This window comes from Ornithorhynchus anatinus, chromosome 15, assembly GCF_004115215.2.
Source record: "Ornithorhynchus anatinus isolate Pmale09 chromosome 15, mOrnAna1.pri.v4, whole genome shotgun sequence".
In the NCBI taxonomy this organism is placed as follows: domain Eukaryota; kingdom Metazoa; phylum Chordata; class Mammalia; order Monotremata; family Ornithorhynchidae; genus Ornithorhynchus; species Ornithorhynchus anatinus.
Window position 1 is genome coordinate 21,343,047 of NC_041742.1, and position 17,970 is coordinate 21,361,016.

General features: G+C 42.3%; 1 protein-coding gene across 7 annotated transcripts in view; it reads right to left on the bottom strand.

Annotated features, from left to right (window-relative positions):
* The window catches only part of MID1 (midline 1), a 353,265-nt gene that overhangs the window by 286,711 nt on the left and 48,584 nt on the right, over window positions 1-17,970 (bottom strand). For 6 of the 7 annotated variants that reach the window (XM_039914191.1, XM_039914192.1, XM_007670376.3 and 3 more), the window contains one exon: window positions 15,032-15,107. The exons of the other annotated variant lie outside the window; for it this stretch is intronic. The gene's annotated coding sequence lies outside the window, so the exon portion shown is untranslated. The remainder of the gene's footprint in view (window positions 1-15,031; window positions 15,108-17,970) is intronic. 7 annotated transcript variants of the gene reach the window in all.

Sequence of the window (17,970 nt, forward strand, 5' to 3'; positions counted from 1 at the left end):
TATTAAAGAACACTCAGTCAGTACCGTGGTAAATCCACAGCTCACTGGAGTCAGGCAGGACTGGCTGTACAATCTTGGTGACCATATCATTGAGAAAATCTGTGTGTTTCCATACCAAAAGAGTTCCTTTGAAATTCACATGCGATTCACAGGCTAATTCTTTAACAGTAGCCCCCCACTCAAAATGGAGAATTTGGACACCCGATTTCATTTCCCAAAGATATGCAGCCACATTAGTAAAATCTTCAAAGTCTTCTACAGTTACACTTTCAGGGCAATTCTAGAAGATGTAGCATTTTTCAGCATTAGAGGATTTATATGCAGAGACATGCACCCACAGGACTGTTTGTGGATTCAATTAGTCACCATTAGTGGCTGAGCTTCAAAGTCCCTGTTCGGCTTGCTGTGTTTCAGGCAGGTTTCTACTAGGCATTATCCTTCTTCCAGTTACATGCCTTTCTGCCAAGTGCTTTTTATTTCAGGTTTATGAGTTTTTAGGCCATCCCTACTGCACAAGTCACCACAATATTTGAAGTTGTTTAAGATACAAATTGACACACATGCTGAAGCCCCAGGGCTCACATTATCCATCATCTATTCCTCTAGAGAATAATCGAGGCATGCTACCCTTTTCTTTTCGCTGGTCATCAACATTTATAGAACCCCACAAAATGCCCAGCACTGTTAGTCTCTTGTTTGGTTCCTGCTCTAGCATACACGTCTGAGATCTTTCTCAGAAATCTCTTTGGATGACAATTCTGTAGGAGTTCAATGGGAATCATTCTCCACCCAAGATTCACAATGCAGAATCATACATCAAAATGGACAAAAAACACCTGTGGATTGCTGTACTGTCTTAGACAAGACACAGATAATCCCAGGAGCTCAAATTTTCCTCATGTGGAATATGGGACTACGATACCTGCTCTTTCTCTGAGTCTAGGAATCCTGTGTGGATTAGGGACTGTGACTGAATATGTCTGTCTTAATAAAGTGCTTGGCACATAGTAAGCACTTATTTTCAATGCTATTTGTTAAGCGCTTATTATGTGCCAGGTACTGTTCTAAGAGCTGGGGTAAATACAAGGTGATCAGGATGGACAGTCTCTGTCCCACATGGGACTCACAGTCTTAACTCCCATTTTACAGATGGTAATTGAGGCACAGAGAAGTGAATTGACTTGCCCAAGGTCACACAGCAGACAAGTGGTGGAGCCAGGACCAGAGCCCAGGTCCTTCTAACTCCCAGGCCTGTACTCTATCCACTAGTCCACGCTGCTTCTCAATAAATATCACTAGTGTACAGGTTACCTCACCCTACTGATGAGTTGGAGTATTGGGGTTGTCATTTACAGCCAGGGTGTTTTACTAACATACTGGAATCACTTTCCAAATAGCTGAACCGGGCAATCAGTAATAACCGCAAGAAGCTACCATTCTCTCGACTACACTGCATTTGCATCCATTTGGTCACAGAGATTCATTTCTTGCCCTACTTCATATGACCACCTCTACGATGCTTACAGTTTCTCTCTTTCAGTCGAATATTGCTCAGGGTGGAGTCTTATGAACATTGCTCAGGACAGAGAGGCCAGTGGGACCGTGACAGGGGTGGGAGTTTAGAGAAATGGGTTCTAACCCGAGCTCTGCCACTTGCCTTCCATATGACTGGGGGCAAGTCCTTTAACTTCTCTGTGATTCAATTTTTTCACCTGGAAAATCAAGATAAGATATCTGTTTTTCTCCCTTAGACTGTGAGCCCTATGTGGTATACTGTCTGTGTCTAATATGATTACCCCGTATCCGCCAAGATTCATGTTTTATCATCCGCGTTCCTTGGTTTTTGAACCAGGCAAATGAATGCCATAACATCATTACTATGGGAAAACTGGTTCTGACATATGACGTTTTAACTTGGAGGCGGTGTGCCTTGGGCAGGGATAAGTTCTCCCATAACCCTATTTATTATGCTCTCCCGAGCACTTGGTACAGTGCTCTGCACAGAGCGAGTGCTCAATAAAACCTAATTGCTGAGTTTTGCAGCGGATTCCTAAAGGAGGTTGAAAGGTTTCTGTGTGATTTGCCCTAATGAGAAAATTTCAACTGTGCGTCTTTTGGGCCTACTTCAGGGTTCATCCAAGCCCTGAAACCATTTAAATAATTCAGCAGGTGCTAAAAGCCATTTTCAACTCCTATCTGCTACTGGAAGAGTTACCTGGAAAGGATTACAACTGACTTCCCTCATGACAGGTTTGTGAGCTCCTGCTAAGCTTGACTAGGAAATCACTGGATTACTATTTGCTGTTCAGATCTCTTTAAAAGTCTGAACTTACTCTTTTCATTTACCAGGTTAATCCCCGCCTGTACCTCGAGATGTGAATTGCTCTGGCCAGGCTGTAAAACACTCAGCCTGGCAAAGGGATTTACCAGAAGTGACAGATGAAATGAACAGGCAACCCATATGTGATCTATGATCAAAGGCTCCACATTGCAATGAACAACCAAGAGCTGTACAGAAATAACCCAACAACCTCAACCTCTGTTTGCTTATCCCTTACCTAAGGACGAGATATGTTCTCAATTCTATTTGAAGCAGTGGAAAACTGGAAGGTAAAAAATGTCTTGTAAAATACTTCTTTATAACAGTACCTTGTATTATGAAGCTCAAAATTCCTCAGATTATAATGCCTACAAAGTAAGGAGGGTGGGGGGAGATGCCATTATCTCTGCTACAAACTTAGGAAATAGGTTTAAGGAATAATGAGAAAGAGGGGGGATTCGAATGTCAAGAGGGTGAAAACTCTAGAGATCCGAATTAATGACCTTGCCCATGTTATTTTCATACTGGAAAAATTTCCCTTGTGCATTAGTTGGTCATTTATATAGAAGTCAAATAACTGCTGATGCGCATAATTCCTGGGGCAGGTAAACTCACACAAATGTAGTTAGTTAAGCAATCTGTCTTTGAAGTATTACCCAGAATCAAATGTTACGACTGCCACTGAAGTAGAAACTCCCAAATTGATTTTAGAACAGGACTTGTAACAAATTTCAGTCCTATAGTTAAAAAAAAAAAAATAAAAATCTAACTTTCCATTCAGTCAGGAGTGGCCCCATGTACCCACTAACTAACTGCCTTTCCCCTTTCCTAACCAGCCTGCAATGCTCTCAGTAGGGGAAAGAAGATTAGGGAGACAGGGAGTGAGGACCTTGAAGGATACCTAATTAAAACCTTGGCTATCTAGAATAGCCCCTGAAGCAAAACTCCAGGGACTCTCTAGCCCAGAGGTGAAACTCGGAAACTCAGGTGAAACTCACACTGGAATACAGGTTATTTAACTAGCTGAGTATTTACTACGGTGACAACCAAGACTCAGCAGAGGGGGAAGGTTGTGGGGGTGCCTCGCTCTTCTCAAATGAGACGGATTTAGGAATAATCAGTTTGTGTTTCTTTAAATTTAGTAGAGGTTACTTGTGTTTTAACTACTGTTGGAGTAATCTCCAAGACACTGGGGGAGATACAGGATAATCAGGTTGTCCCAAGTGAGGCTCTCAGTCTTCATCTCCATTTTAATAATAATGTTGGTATTAAGCGCTTGCTATGTGCAGAGCACTGCTCTAAGCGCTGGGGTAGACGCAGGGTCATCAGGTTGTCCCACGTGAAGCTCAGTCTTTATCCCCATTTTAATAATAATGTATTTGTTAAGTGCTTACTATGTGCAGAGTACTGTTCTAAGCACTGGGGGAGATACAGCAGCTTGACTCAGTGGAAAGAGCCCGGGCTTGGGAGTCCGAGGTCATGGGTTCGAATCCCAGCTCTGCCACTTGTCAGCTGTGTGACTGTGGACAATTCACTTCACCTCTCTGTGCCTCAGTTACCTCATCTGTAAAATGGGGATTAACTGTGAGCCTCACGTGGGACAACCTGATTACCCTGTATCTACCCCAGCGCTTAGAACAGTGCTCTGCACATAGTAAGCGCTTAAAAAATACTAACATTATTATTGTTCAATCACGTTTGGCTTTAATGGCTTTTTCCTGTAAAAAAAATTAATAATAATAATAATAATAATGTTGGTATTTAAGCGCTTACTATGTGCTGAGCACTGTTCTAAGCGCTGGGGTAGACACAGGGGAATCGGGATGTCCCACGTGGGGCTCACAGTCAATCCCCATTTTACAGATGAGGTCACTGAGGCACAGAGAAGTTAAGTGACTTGCCCATGGTCACACAGCTGACAAGTGGCAGATCTGGGATTCGAACTCATGACCTCTGACTCCAAAGCCCATGCTCTTTCCACTGAGCCATGCGCAGTCAATTATTCTGGATCACTTAGTGACAGAGAAGCAGCGTGGCTCAGTGGAAAGAGCCCGGGCTTGGGAGTCAGAGGTCATGAGTTCGAATCCCAGCTCTGCCACTTGTCAGCTGTATGACTGTGGGCAGGTCACTTCACTTCTCTGGGCCTCAGTTCCCTCATCTGTAAAATGGGGATGAAGACTGTGAGCCCCACGTGGGACAACCCAATTCCCCTGTGTCTACCCCAGCGCTTAGAACAGTGCTCGGCACATAGTAAGCGCTTAACAAATCCCAACATTATTATTATTATTTTTAATTTTTTTAGTGTTGTTCTTATAGGCGACTTTGTTTATATCCTAGTATAAGGTTTGTGGTGATTGACCTATGACAATATGTAATTCTCTACTTCCATTCAGGATTCCCTTCCTTTTCCTCCTATCTTAAAAGGATTACCCACCCCTGGATTAAAAAAAAAAAATTCAAGATTATTCTGGATTCTTTGCCATAGGGGAAAACTGATGACAAGAGTCTGCTTTGCATTTCCTCTGCTCCTACTGCTGCTTTTACAGAAAGGCACAGCCTGCTTCCTGGATTCTCTACTGTCTCTTAATTGCAAATAATCCCAGAGCTGGAACAAGTACCTCACCTCTTTACAGTTGGTTCTGCCTTAACATGTGTTCTCATTATACATTTTGCTTAGAACATAGTTGTAGAGTGAGGGAGTTGGGTCCAATGATGAGAGCTTGTTTGAATACAGAGTGTACGGTGTCAGCAGATGTATACAAAGCGTGGCATTGAACACTGTGAATCCTACAGTAATGTTTTTCCATTTGTCTTTATGGTATTTTCTAAGTGTTTACTGTGTGCCGGGTACTGTACTAAACACTGGGGAGATGCAAGACAATGGGGTCGGACACAGCCCACGACCCACATGGGGCTCACAGTCTTAATCCCATTTTATAGATGAACTAAGAGGCACAGATCAGTGAAGCCTATGGTCCAAGGTCACACAGCAGACAAGAGGCGAAACCAGAATTAGAACCCAGGTCCTTCTGATTCCCAGGCCTCAGTTCTTTCCACTAGGCCACACTACTTCTCATTAGGTGGGAGTCTGCAAGAGGGAAAGGAACAGCCATGTTCCTGTACCTGATCTCTGAAGAGCTCTCAAGGCAAGGCAAGAGGTGAAAGAATGAGAAAACCAAGTGATCCAGTCTTTCTCTGTCAATTTTCCCTTTGGATCAAGCCTGAACAGTATATAGCTCCCCACAAAAGATACCAGCATGATTTTACTGGCCTATATCGCATACTCCATTCAAGCCTTGTCTTCGGTGCCATTGCAGGCAACAAGGTTCTCGATCCAGTACGTTCACTGATCGGGGTTAGATGACCAAAATGAACAACAGGAGCAACTGAGGATCCTAAGGAAGGTCTTGATTGCTCTAATATAACTGATTTCCACCTTGAGCCCACATCTACAGACCAGTATCAACCCCTCAGGATTAAGAGGAATATACAATCATGTAAACTATCCCTCAGGGACACCATCCTGAAAGCTACAAGCATCACCTTTCGTGGGGCACAGACTTTGACAGCAAGTGAGGTAATACCTTGTACCCTCTCAGAGGCTATCCTGGTGCGAGTCAAGATGGTTGGTATATGGAATTCAGCTGCAGGAGAAGGGAATGGTTTAACTGTTTCTAAGAAATGGTGACATTCAATCCTAACTTTTGTGGAGCACGGACTAGTGGAAAGGTCTGGGAATTTCAAGACCTGCGATCTGATCTTTGCTCTGCCGCTTGCTTGCTCTTGCCTTGTGACCATTCACTTAACTTCTCTGTGCCTCACTTTCCTCATCTGTAAAATAGGGATTCAACCTCTAGTTTCCCTATCCCTTAGGCGGTTAGCCCCATATGGCAGAAGGTGTGGGTCTGAGTCAATTCTCTTGTATCTACCTCAGCACTTAGCATTTAAAAACACCCTGGTTATTTTTTAAGGTTATCTTTTAAGAGCTTACTATGTGCCAGGCGCTGTTCGGAGCGCTGATGTAGATACAGAGTGTCAGGTTGGACACAGTCCCTGTCCTACATGGGGCTCACAGTTTTCATCCCCATTTTACAGGTGAGGTAACAGTCACATAGAAGGGAAGAGACTTGCCCAAAGTCACACGACAGGTGGCAGAGCAGGGACTAGTACCCAGATCCTTCTGACTCCCACGGCCGTGCTGTATCCACTAGGCCATGCTGCTTTTCTTGAGGACTGATCCAACTTGCACTATTGGTGACTTATATAACCAATTACTTTAGAGGGGTGTGTCCCTGATGTAATAGTACCACAGGAAAGAAACAGAAATTTTTGAGGCAAATTTAAAGATTTTGTTCCCTATCTAGTTCCCTATCTATCTAGGGACACCTTCCTTGTATTTTACCAAGTATTCAATGCTGATACTAATGGATTTTTTTTTTACAGGTTAGTCCTCTGGCACAGGCCACAGGATAGGGGTCTGCAATCTGAAACACTGCTGAGATATTTTGGGCTAAGAGTTAAATCTAAATGTCTAGGAAGCTCAAAATGCAATTGTTTCCAACCTAAATAGCTTGTTCCAGCCAGAACATTTCATTTGAATATTTTCACATCATACGAAAAGGACTCTAAATTGTAAACAGCTGAAATACCCAGAACAAGATCAACTTGTCTCTTGAGGCTAGAAGAGTATTTTTCTCCAAAAGCTCATAAAACATTTGTTTCCATGTAGAAGAGATATCATTTATAAGGGAGATGACAATGAAATTGTTTGTCAGGTTAAAGGAATGATCAGTCCACCAAAACTTCAACTTTTTCAATCGTAAACAGTGACACGGCAATGATGTGGGGGGTGGGAGGCCTGCGAGTATATGCAAAAACCTGACTTTTAGGTCTTTACCTCATAGTTTTCATTCATTTCCAACCCCCTCCTCCACCCCAGAGAGTCACTGCCTCTCACACTTGACTTGCAAGGGGACTTATTCTCCCAACATTCCCTGTGAGAGTGAGGGGGGTACAGAGGGTAGCACAGCTAATCTTCTGACCTGGCAGGAGGCTGCTTGCCTCTCCAATATAGAAAGTTGATCTACTCCACCATCTTGAAGCCCCTCGGCAGTAGGGTTCTAAAGGCTGGCAGGTCATCCTTCTGTCCTGTTGGACATTGCTCCTATGGGCCGGAAAGGTCCAAGACCAGGAAGCAGGTGGTATGGACCTAGGATCTCAGTGAGGGAAATATGTCCCTAGCCATTACGAAGAGCATCAAGGAGGGGAACCATGGTAGCATCCCTCCAAGCAAGAGAAAAAACATTTCACTGTGGGCTTCTACAGTGCGTTTCAGTAGGCCCCTCACCCTTCTTCTCCTGACCCCAATTCACCTAAACTCACACTTTTGCTCAGCCATCCTCATCTATGGCCCAAATCTTCAACATTCCCACCCTTTGTACTTTGCACAGAGCATTCCTGTACCTTAAATAACCTCCTTTCAGCTCCGGAGATCTGGTCCTCATCCTTCCTCCACCTTGTCTAATGAAAATCTTCTCAGCTGATTTCCCCCTCTGGACTCCAGCCACTCCAAACTGGACCTTCATGAGAGCTAAGGAGACCTCACTTGCTAGCAATTTAGCACAGAAATGATGAAACTGATAGACCCCATCACTTGGCCACCAGAACACATCCTCAGGCACCACTGCTTGCTGCTGCCAGTCAGAGCTAGCCCCCAGAGATGGGATGCTCACACTGCTGCTAACCCCTCGGGCCTGCCGAGCTGTGAGTACTGAAGGAGCAGAAAACCAGGCAGTAAGCACTCTGCTGTCAAGGTTTCTGGGATGGGTTTTATGCAACAACTAGGAATTCCCAACAGTCACTGACAGAGCAATGCCTGCTAACTTAAATGTAGTGCTTAGTGCCCTGTTAATGTTGCAGGAAGCAGCTTGACCTAGGGTTAAAAGCACAACCTGGGAGTTTAGAGATCTGGGTTCTAAACCCAACTCCATCACATGCTGGCTGAGTCACTCTGGGCAAGTCATTTGACTCGTATGTGTCAAAGTTTCCACATATGTAAAAAAAAGGGATTCAACACCTGTTTTCCTTTCTCCTTAAGCTATGAGCCCCATGTCGGACAGGGACAGTATCTGATCTAACTCTATCATATCCACCTCAGCACTTAGCACAAAGCAAGCATTCAACAAAAACAATTACTAGCATCATTATTACGTTCATCCTAGGCAAATTCAGGCTAAACATGAATGTTTCTTCTGAAAACCTATCTTCCCAAACGTGCACACCATATGCAGACAGCTCTTGGTACAGAAGTCAGTATCCAAAGATATAAAGGATCTTCCATTCTAATGGGGAGGACACACCTGCATGAATGTGAAAATATGAGACAGGCACAAAGAAAAAGGAACCAAGATGACCAACCCCCAAAAATTTAGTACTGAGAGACTTAGTGTTGAGAGTGACTAGGAGCTGGAGTTGCTAGAGTCAGAAGGTGCTAATCTGGGAAGCCTGTCATAGAACAATGCAAAAAAAGATGGAGTCAGATATGGGGAGAGGATATTTCAGGCTAAAGGAATTTTATTTTTTTTTTTTGTCAGAGACACATTCATTTCATTTCTGGTATTTGTTAAGTGCTTCTAAGCGCCGGGGGAGATAGAACATAATCAGGTTGGACACAGTTCCTATTCCACATGGATCTCACAGTCTACAAATGAGGTGACTGAGGTAGGTGAAGTGACTTGTCTAGGGTCACACAGCAGACAAGTGGCAGAGCTGGAATGAGAACCCAGATCCTTTTGATTCCCAAGCCCATGCTCTATTCACTAGCCCATTTCTTTGGATCTTTTCTCTGGAATAACCCCCAGGACATATTGTTTGGGACCCCCTCAAGCTGAGTCATACCTCCTTCCCTCTTTTTGCTTCACCAGAGTCTGCAGACTGTGCCTCCAAAGGGAAGGGGGGGGATAATTGGGGGGCAGGGATGGAGTGCTCCAGGCATGGCTCCGAGGGCAGGGGGGAGGAGCTGAGCTGGCCCAGCCAGGTGAGAGCTCTCAAGGGATGAGTCAGAGTGGGTTGGCTTGGCAGGAGTCTGAGCAGGAGTGTAGCAAGAGTTGGAGATGAAGGCTGAGAAAGACCAATTGAGCAAGACTTTAAAAGCTGCCAGTCAGGAGTTTTGGTGTGAACTACCAGTACTGGGAGCCTGTTCAGGGGAGTGATGTAACCAGAATGTTGCCGGAGAAAGACGACTTTCCCTGGTAAAGGTTGATCTGTACTGGAGAAAGGTCAGAAGCAGACTGCTACCATCTTGGGCCACGGCTACTCACCGTATCGTATTCATGCAAGTGCTTGGTATAGTGATGTGCACATAGTAAACACTCAATAGCAATTATGGATAGCTCTTAATTTTTGCTTTAATCTCCCACCTTCCATTTTCCTTCTAAACAGACTGTACAAACTCAAGTTCCCTACTAATGTACGACTCATCATTTTCTTTGTCTTTTGCATCTTTCCTCCTTTCCAAAGTCTGGGACACGGGCTCAGTTAACGGTAGCATGGATCTAAGGGGAAAAAAAAAAACCCTCTGCACAGTTTGCATCATTCCAACCAAAGCAACCTTCAATTGAGTCACTGTTTCTTGTCTGAAGGAGAAATTGAGGCTGAGGAGCTGAAACCTGGCTGACGTGTGCTAGGCCACAGCAGCAACAAGCCAGTTAATTTTAAATCCAGCCTTCTTAGCTCCCATATTTCCATAAGACCATTAGATCACCATTACTCCTTTCGCAGGGCAAAGGGTTGGGATGGAGTGGTCGTCTTCTCCACACCTTAAATACTGGGGCTACAGTAGTACATTCTATCAGTTAAGACCATGCCATGCGTTTGAGGAGCCATCAGCTTTCAAAACTTACGGGACATTTGCAGGTACTCTCGGTTTTTCTGTGACAGTTTTCATAATGCACCTTGGATAGAAAAGCCACTGGGAGTTAGGGAGGGTCCTTCTGACAACAGTGTCTCCCTGTACAGAATGGGATGTGTTGATGGAAGACAAACAGTGTGGCCTTGCGAAAGAGCGAGGAGTGGAAGTCAGAGGACCTGGCTACTGTGTCGGCTCTGCCACTTGCCTGTTGTGTTACCTTGGGTAGGTCAATTAACTTCTCTATGCCTTGGTTTCCTCACTCATAAAATGGGGATTCAATATTCATTTTTCCCTCCTACTTAGACTGTGTGCCTGATGTGGGTCAAGGTCCTTTCCGATTATCTTGGATAATTATGTTGGTATTTGTTAAGTGCTTACTATGTGCAGAGCACTGTTCTAAGCACTGGGGTAGACACAGGGTAATCAGGTTGTTCCACGTGAGGCTCACAGTTGATCCCCATTTTACAGATGAGGTCACTGAGGCACAGAGAAGTGAAGTGACTTGCCCTCAGTCACACAGCTGACAAGTGGCAGAGTAGGCATTCGATCCCATGACCTCTGGCTCCCAAGGCCGGGCTCTTTCTACTGAGCCACGCTGGAAATGTAGTCTACCCTAACACTTGGTACGATCCACGGCACATAGTAACCACTTAAAAAGCCCATAATCTTATGATCTTGAAGAAGTGACTTTTTGCATTGGTGTAGTCCTCAAAGCGCGTGCACTTTAACACAAGTTTTTCTTAACATAGGATTAGGCATGAATGTCAGGAGAACTGAATGTGCAGGATAGTTCAGGCTGCTGTCTCTCTCAGCAGACCAAGCCATATCAGTTTCACCACCGTCTCTCTCTGCAGTAGCCTCTGGTTTGATTTAATTTACTACATTTGGAAGTTGATAAGTTCCTGGCCAGATTTTACATTCTTTAGGATCCCAGTAATTCACATATTGTCTTTCTGTTTTCAGTTCTTCCAACCTTCCAGCTGGGGCCAGAGAAACGTTGCTCCTCGTCTCCCTCATTTTAGCCCTCCAGGACAAAAATTCAGCTAATCCTGAACAAGTGATGCTAGATCCGATGCACAGTCACCACTTTTCCTGCAAAGGCGATCCTTCCTACCCATGACATACTCAAACTCCACTAATTAGCAATGAAGAGATCAAATGAGGTGGTTCTGATTCAGTCATACACAATTAATACATTTTCCCCATCTGTAATTTATTTTAATGACTTCTTCCTCCTCTAGACTGTGGGCAGGGCTCATGTCTACCAACTCTGTGATACTGTACTCTCTCAAACACTGAGTACAGTGCTCCACAAACAGTAAGCGCTCAGTCCAATACCACTGATTGATTGATCCATCATCCCGGACTTCCTAATTCACCACACAGAAGCAGCGTGGCTCAGTGGAAAGAGCCTGGGCTTTGGAGTCGGAGGTCATGGGTTCGAATCCCAGCTCTGCCACTTGTCAGCTGTGTGACTGTGGGCAAGTCACTTAACTTCTCTGGGCCTCAGTTACCTCATCTGTAAAATGAGGATGAAGACTGTGAGCCCCACGTGGGACAACCTGATTCCCCTGTGTCTACCCCAGCGCTTAGAACAGTGCTCTGAACATAGTAAGCGCTTAACAAATACCAACATCACACAGAGGAAGTGAGGCAGTGAGCTAACCCTTGTCCCACCCCATTATCTGATTATGAGGTCTAGCTCTCCTCTTTCAAACTATGCAAAATCTCTGTCTAGCATTTTCTGCTGGTCACATAAGGAGAGGAAACAGAGCAAAGCAAGGATAGGAACAGGTTAGTTAGATGTACTGTCATAGACAAGATCATACTCCTGTACTTGCCCAAGCACTTCATAATAATTAACAATGATAATTGAGGTATTTGTTAAGCGCTTACTATGTGCCAGGTACTGTACTAAGAATCAGTATGTGCCAAAAGTACATGCTCAATAAATACTACCTATCGACTGAATGCACTGAAGCAAGAGGTAGTCAACCTGTGGATTTATGATAACATTCTTGAAAACTGCACCTCAAATTTCAAATTTGCAATTTGGAATCTGTTTTCTAAGAAATGATGTTATAAACAAGGGATTGTTTCATGCAACTAAGTTGGATATCCTATTTTTATGAAAGTTTTCCAGAATGATTATAAATGAGCAATACAGAAATACTAATGTATTTTGCATCAGGGAGGTTCCATAACAGGGGAGTTGACTTGGTCCATCAGAAGTAAAATGGTCTTGATGATCTCCCTGGTGATGCCCGCAACTCCCAACCAGTCTCTCCCACTCGCCCCAATCCTCACCATCCCTCTAATGCCTTCTGCCATTTTTTCTCCACATTGCAGCTTTCAATGTCGTTTCCCCATTTCCCAGTGTTTCCTTTGGCTTCTTAAACCCTGACATTATTGCCTTCAAGAGGCTAGTGCTGTAAAGTCAAAAACAGTAAGTTTTATAGCTCAAACAAGATAGAAATTCATCTGAACTTAATAATGTTTGTGGTATCTCTTAGGCACTCACTCTTTGCTAGGCACTGTTCTAAGCACTGGCAAGGATACAAGCAAACTGTGTTGAACAAGTCCCTGTCCCATGAAGGAATCACAGTCTTATTCTCCATTTTACAGATCATCATCATCATGATATCTGCTAAGCGCCTATTAAGCGCCAAGCACTGTACTAGAATCAAGGTGATCAGGTTGCCCCATGTGGGGCTCACAGTCTCAATCTCATTTTACAGATGGAGGCAACATAGGCCCAGATAATTGAAGTGAGTTGCCCAAGGCCACAGAGCAGACAAGCGGTGCAACTGGAATTAGAATTCAGGTCCTTCTGACTCCCAGGCCCACGCACTCCCAGGCCACGCTGCTTCAGACTTCCTGTAATTATTACAGAGATTTTGCTTAACACAAAAAGGGCTCCTTGAAAGGTTTTGCACTCTGTACTGAAGAGCAATTTTTTTTTTTAACCCAGAAAATCAGACAGCTTGTAATGATGAGCACTGTGTGACTTTCTAGTTGTTTAGTGGGTAAACTAGACTCATAAGCTCAACTGTGTATTCTTTGTCTCCTCTAGAAGAGGGAGAGAATGTAATTATGATATCCAGATCCAGGGCACACATTCTCAACTTTGAATGTGGAGATAGGAACTAAAAGATAGACTTAGATTCAGAGTGATTTTTTTTAATCCAACTTTATACTTCTGCTTTTGAATAAAGGTCTTAGCATTTTTGTCAGAGTATTATTCCCAAATCGTCTCAAATATAAGGAACTGTAGTTTTGTTGAACTATCCTCATTTTTATAGTGGTTCGAAAAAAAAAAAAAAGAATCCTCGGCTCTTTAAAGTAGAAGCTGATCTTGCTCTGTCTGACCTGCATTTCCCTAATAATCTTAAAAGCAAACAGTTGGTCACTTAAACTTCTGAGGAAAATAGATAGCATACAATATTAAATTTCAGTTTCTATCATTTCAAACCTCTTTCAAGCACCAAAACCTCTATAAACACAAAATAAATAGAAGAGGGTTCTGGGTTAAGTCCTATCTATCCATTAAAATCCCCAAACTCTCTGCTCTTACTCAGGAGAAGCCTTCGGAGTTCTTTACTCAAATTTGTTCCTTGTGATGCTATGCCACAGTTGGGTATTTTACTGATCCAATAAAACCACAATGAAAATACCATTTACAACTTCATATTGCAGCTCAATTATTGATTTTTAGGGTTTAATTTCCAGGCAGAGTAGGGCAGTTAAGTTTGAAATCCCAGCAAACCCATCTGAGTTTGGCAGTAAACCAGGTAGCGTGGGGTGCACAGTTAAAATCCTGCATTCTCTCTCGCACACGAGCCAAGAAATGATGTGAGTTTAAAGGAATACTTAATATGCAAAGTCACTCAATCATCCTCCACCTTTCTAATTATTTTAATTGAAATGCCAGGCAGGGGATAAGGTGATGAAGTTCATAGTAGCTTCACCTAGCCATGTTTCTCCTTGGTAGCAAATTGGGTTAAATTATGAGATAGAGGATGTTCAATCGAATGTGTAAAAATTCCATTCACTTCCTCTACTTCTTCCATTTTTGCTCCTTTCTAATTCAAGGATTAACAAAGTGTGAGTAGTACAATCTTTTTTTCTCATCTCATTTACTGTGAAAATACCAGTAACCTACCTATGCAATTGCTTGAAGTAATGCGTGAACCTAAATTAGATTTGAATGCTTGGGAGATGAACAGGAAGAATAATATTCCCCTTGCAAGGAAGAGTAGAGGAAATGAAGATTAAGAGAGTTGTTCTATTCAATGGTCTGGATCATAGGAAAGGGGCTCCAGATTCTTCCTATTATTTCTCTTTCTTTAATACAGGAATGGGCTTGAAGGATGTGTGCAGTGGTTGGGGCAGAGAAGGGAAGAAATGAGGAGAAAGGGTGAAACTAAAAAAATAAAATAAAAAAAACCCTTACCAAAATCCCATAATCCACCCCCTTTTCTTTTTTTAAAGGAAATTTGCAATTCAAGCCAGGTTCCTTCCAATGGAAAAGCACTTTCTGAAATGATCTTCAAAGCAACCTTCCCTTTAAATCAATTATCAATCTGCTCTGATTACCCAGACTAGTGAAGAATTCCTTTCGTCTGAGCTAATCTAAAATGTAAAGGTTTCAAAACTGCTTATTCTTATGGAGACTTTTTTGTGATATAAAGCGAAGACATCAACATACACTGGTAAAGCTCAAGAAAGAGAATATGAAACAACACATTCTTTGATCAACAGTGGGAGTACTTCTGCATTATCCAGTTAATATCAAAAACTACCTCAATTTCCTGTCCATCTTCCCTTCTTCAGAGCAAGAGAATCCTCCAAGTAGTAGTTCCATGTCAAAGAAGAACACTATAGGAAAAGAAATGAGCGAGACATGAACTCAAGAACTCTGCATTCAAAATATATTATAGTGCCTGCTCCCTTGGGTAGCTCAGACCATTACAAATGATAGACACGAAAGAAAATACATTACTGAGCAGTTTCAGGCTCCACTGGCTGTTTTCACTTGTCAAATATATAATTACTCCTGGATTACTATCAGAAAAGAAGAATATCTAGTATGTGCTCCGACTGCCAACTATGCTTGCCACAACACTAAAAATGTTTATCATTCTGTGGGGCCAAGGGATAAGAGTCCAATTAAAAGAGACTTAGATTTTATGAGCATATTCTATTTTGCATAACTCTTCCTTTTGAAGGCATTCTCTTATTTTCAATGCAATATAAATGAACATATGTCCCAAGGAGTAATCCTTATGGCAATCAACTTGGGAATAAAGTAATAGGAAAATGAGAAGTTTAAGGACTGATGTGGCACTGCATTTAATCTCTGCCAGTAAATACACTGAGCATAAAGCAACAATTTCAGCTTCAAATGTGGCTGGAATTTGTCAATTCGTGTTCCTTCAGGGCCTATCTGTGACCAAGATAATTGACCCTGGGGCAAAATCCCAAGCTCTTTGGGGACCCACAAAGTTCCAGGTATTTTCATAATAATAGGTAGCCGGGGATCTCAAGTTTTTCTCCATGACAGAGTCAGGACAAATTAAACCAGGATCCACACTGAAATACATTCATAGCCAAGGAAAATCCAGCAGCTATGAAAGAGATAAGAACAGGGGAAAACACACCCACCCCCCCCCCACCTCCAAAAAAAACCCCCAAAACACTGAGGAAATCAAAATTTCAGCAGTATTTTGACAGTGGACATATTTCTGAACTTTCACGATGGTCCAGCCTAGACACTAACAGACTAATTTGGTGCTTATCATCAAAGATTCAACATTCATGATCAACAACAGCATCCACTGAGCATAGAACACTGGCCGAGGGTTTGGGAGCGTACAAAAACTAATTAGAAGACATGATGATCCCTGCCCTTGAGGACCTTTCAGTCACCGAGAATTTTGGTGGACTGGGAATGAGAGATTTGTTCTATCTCCAATCTGGTGAAAATCGAGGCTTTACTCAATATTGAATTTTAGCTAACACACACTGAAACACAACTATTATAAAAAAAAATCCTGAATTCATGACAGGATATAAAACATTTAACACTGAACAACAAAACTGTAGTGGTACGAAAACACAACCAACCATCGATTTTAAGAAAAATATTTCCTCCAGGAAATACTTTGGAAGTCGATGACCTAATGCTCAAGTTTACCTAATCTCTCCCTCTAACTGTTCCCAGCCCAGTAAATTTGACTACAAACTTCAATTTACAAAGAGGATTATTTACTTTTCCTCCTATCTAAAGTACAGTGAGGTAATAAACCAGGCACATACCTCTTTTTCACAGGCTTTCTTTCAACATTTATTAGCTTACCATAGTTCCAAAAGAATAGCACTGATACAAAGAAAGTATCCAAGAAAGATGCTGACTTTAATTAATAGGCGAATGAGGTGTATGTTAGTTAAATATGTTCTTTCTCCTCAAAACATTCTCTTCAATTAATTATTTAGTTCAAGGTAAAAGAAAATAGGGCCTCATCACAGAACAGATTTTTTTTTTATTATTATCGTGCCAATTGGAACTACACTTTTTACCATTCTAGTTAGGAGAATAGGTGTTAATTAACATTTAGTACATAAAGATGAAGGGTTGATGTCATCCTTTAATAATTAGGCCCTGCTATTTGATTGAATGCTTACAGTTAATTATAATTAAGTATACCCCTAGCTTTATCTAAATTACTGCAAACAGGGCTTCTTTCTATTTAACAGGAAGCAATAAATGAAATCACCATTTTATTTCAGTAGTCACTCGGTGGGATATTTGGCTTTATGAATTCTTTTCAACCATTTAAATCAACACAGAGATTCCAAAGAAGGTGATGATGCTAACAAAGTATTTGTTGATGGGGTTTTTTTGGTTTTTTAAAATCAACCTTAATCCAAAAATACACCATAGCAGAATGAATCCATTTTTGATATAATAATTATTCAAGCGTGCCCCAAAGTGTCTAACATAAATTTACTAAACTGTGGTGTGGTCCAAAGATTATGTGAAAATTCACAAGTAACATGGCTATAATTGTTCAGAGTGGTGACAACAATCACATATATTTTATTGGGTCTAGAAAAATACAGGCAATGAAAGATGTGACTAATTTTCTTCCTGAAAAAGCCAGCTCTTACCTCTGGGAAATTAAAACACCATAATGTTAAAATTCAGCAATGCAATGGAAGCTCTTTGAAAGTGGGGAATGTTTTGTAATTGTACTTTCCCAAACACTTAGTACAGTGGTCTGCACAGAGCACTCAATAAAAAGCTTCGATCGATACAATGGTAGAGACACAGAGGCAGAAAAAGCAGAAAAGTCTTATAAAATCCTAGGATACGCACATAAGCACACAGATGCACACACACACACAAGCTCCCCCCAACCCCTCTGCCCACCAATCACTTCATGATGAGTGAGGAGATAGCCCTCCTCTGTAGGCGACTGATGAGCTCACCCCTGGAACAAAGCATGTGGTTCCAGACACTTCATTAGGGAGAAAATGGAGGAATGAAAAACTACCAGAGCCGGAGAGTTCAGATATACTGGAGAGAGTTCAGAAAACGGCAAGAATGATGAAAAGGCCGAAGGGATGGGAGGGTGGGGAGGGCCTGGCCCTTAAGGCATGACTGAAGACTCCCCAAAATATGCATGAAATAAAAAGGAGGACACACGACATGAATCTTACAAATACATAAATACCCAGA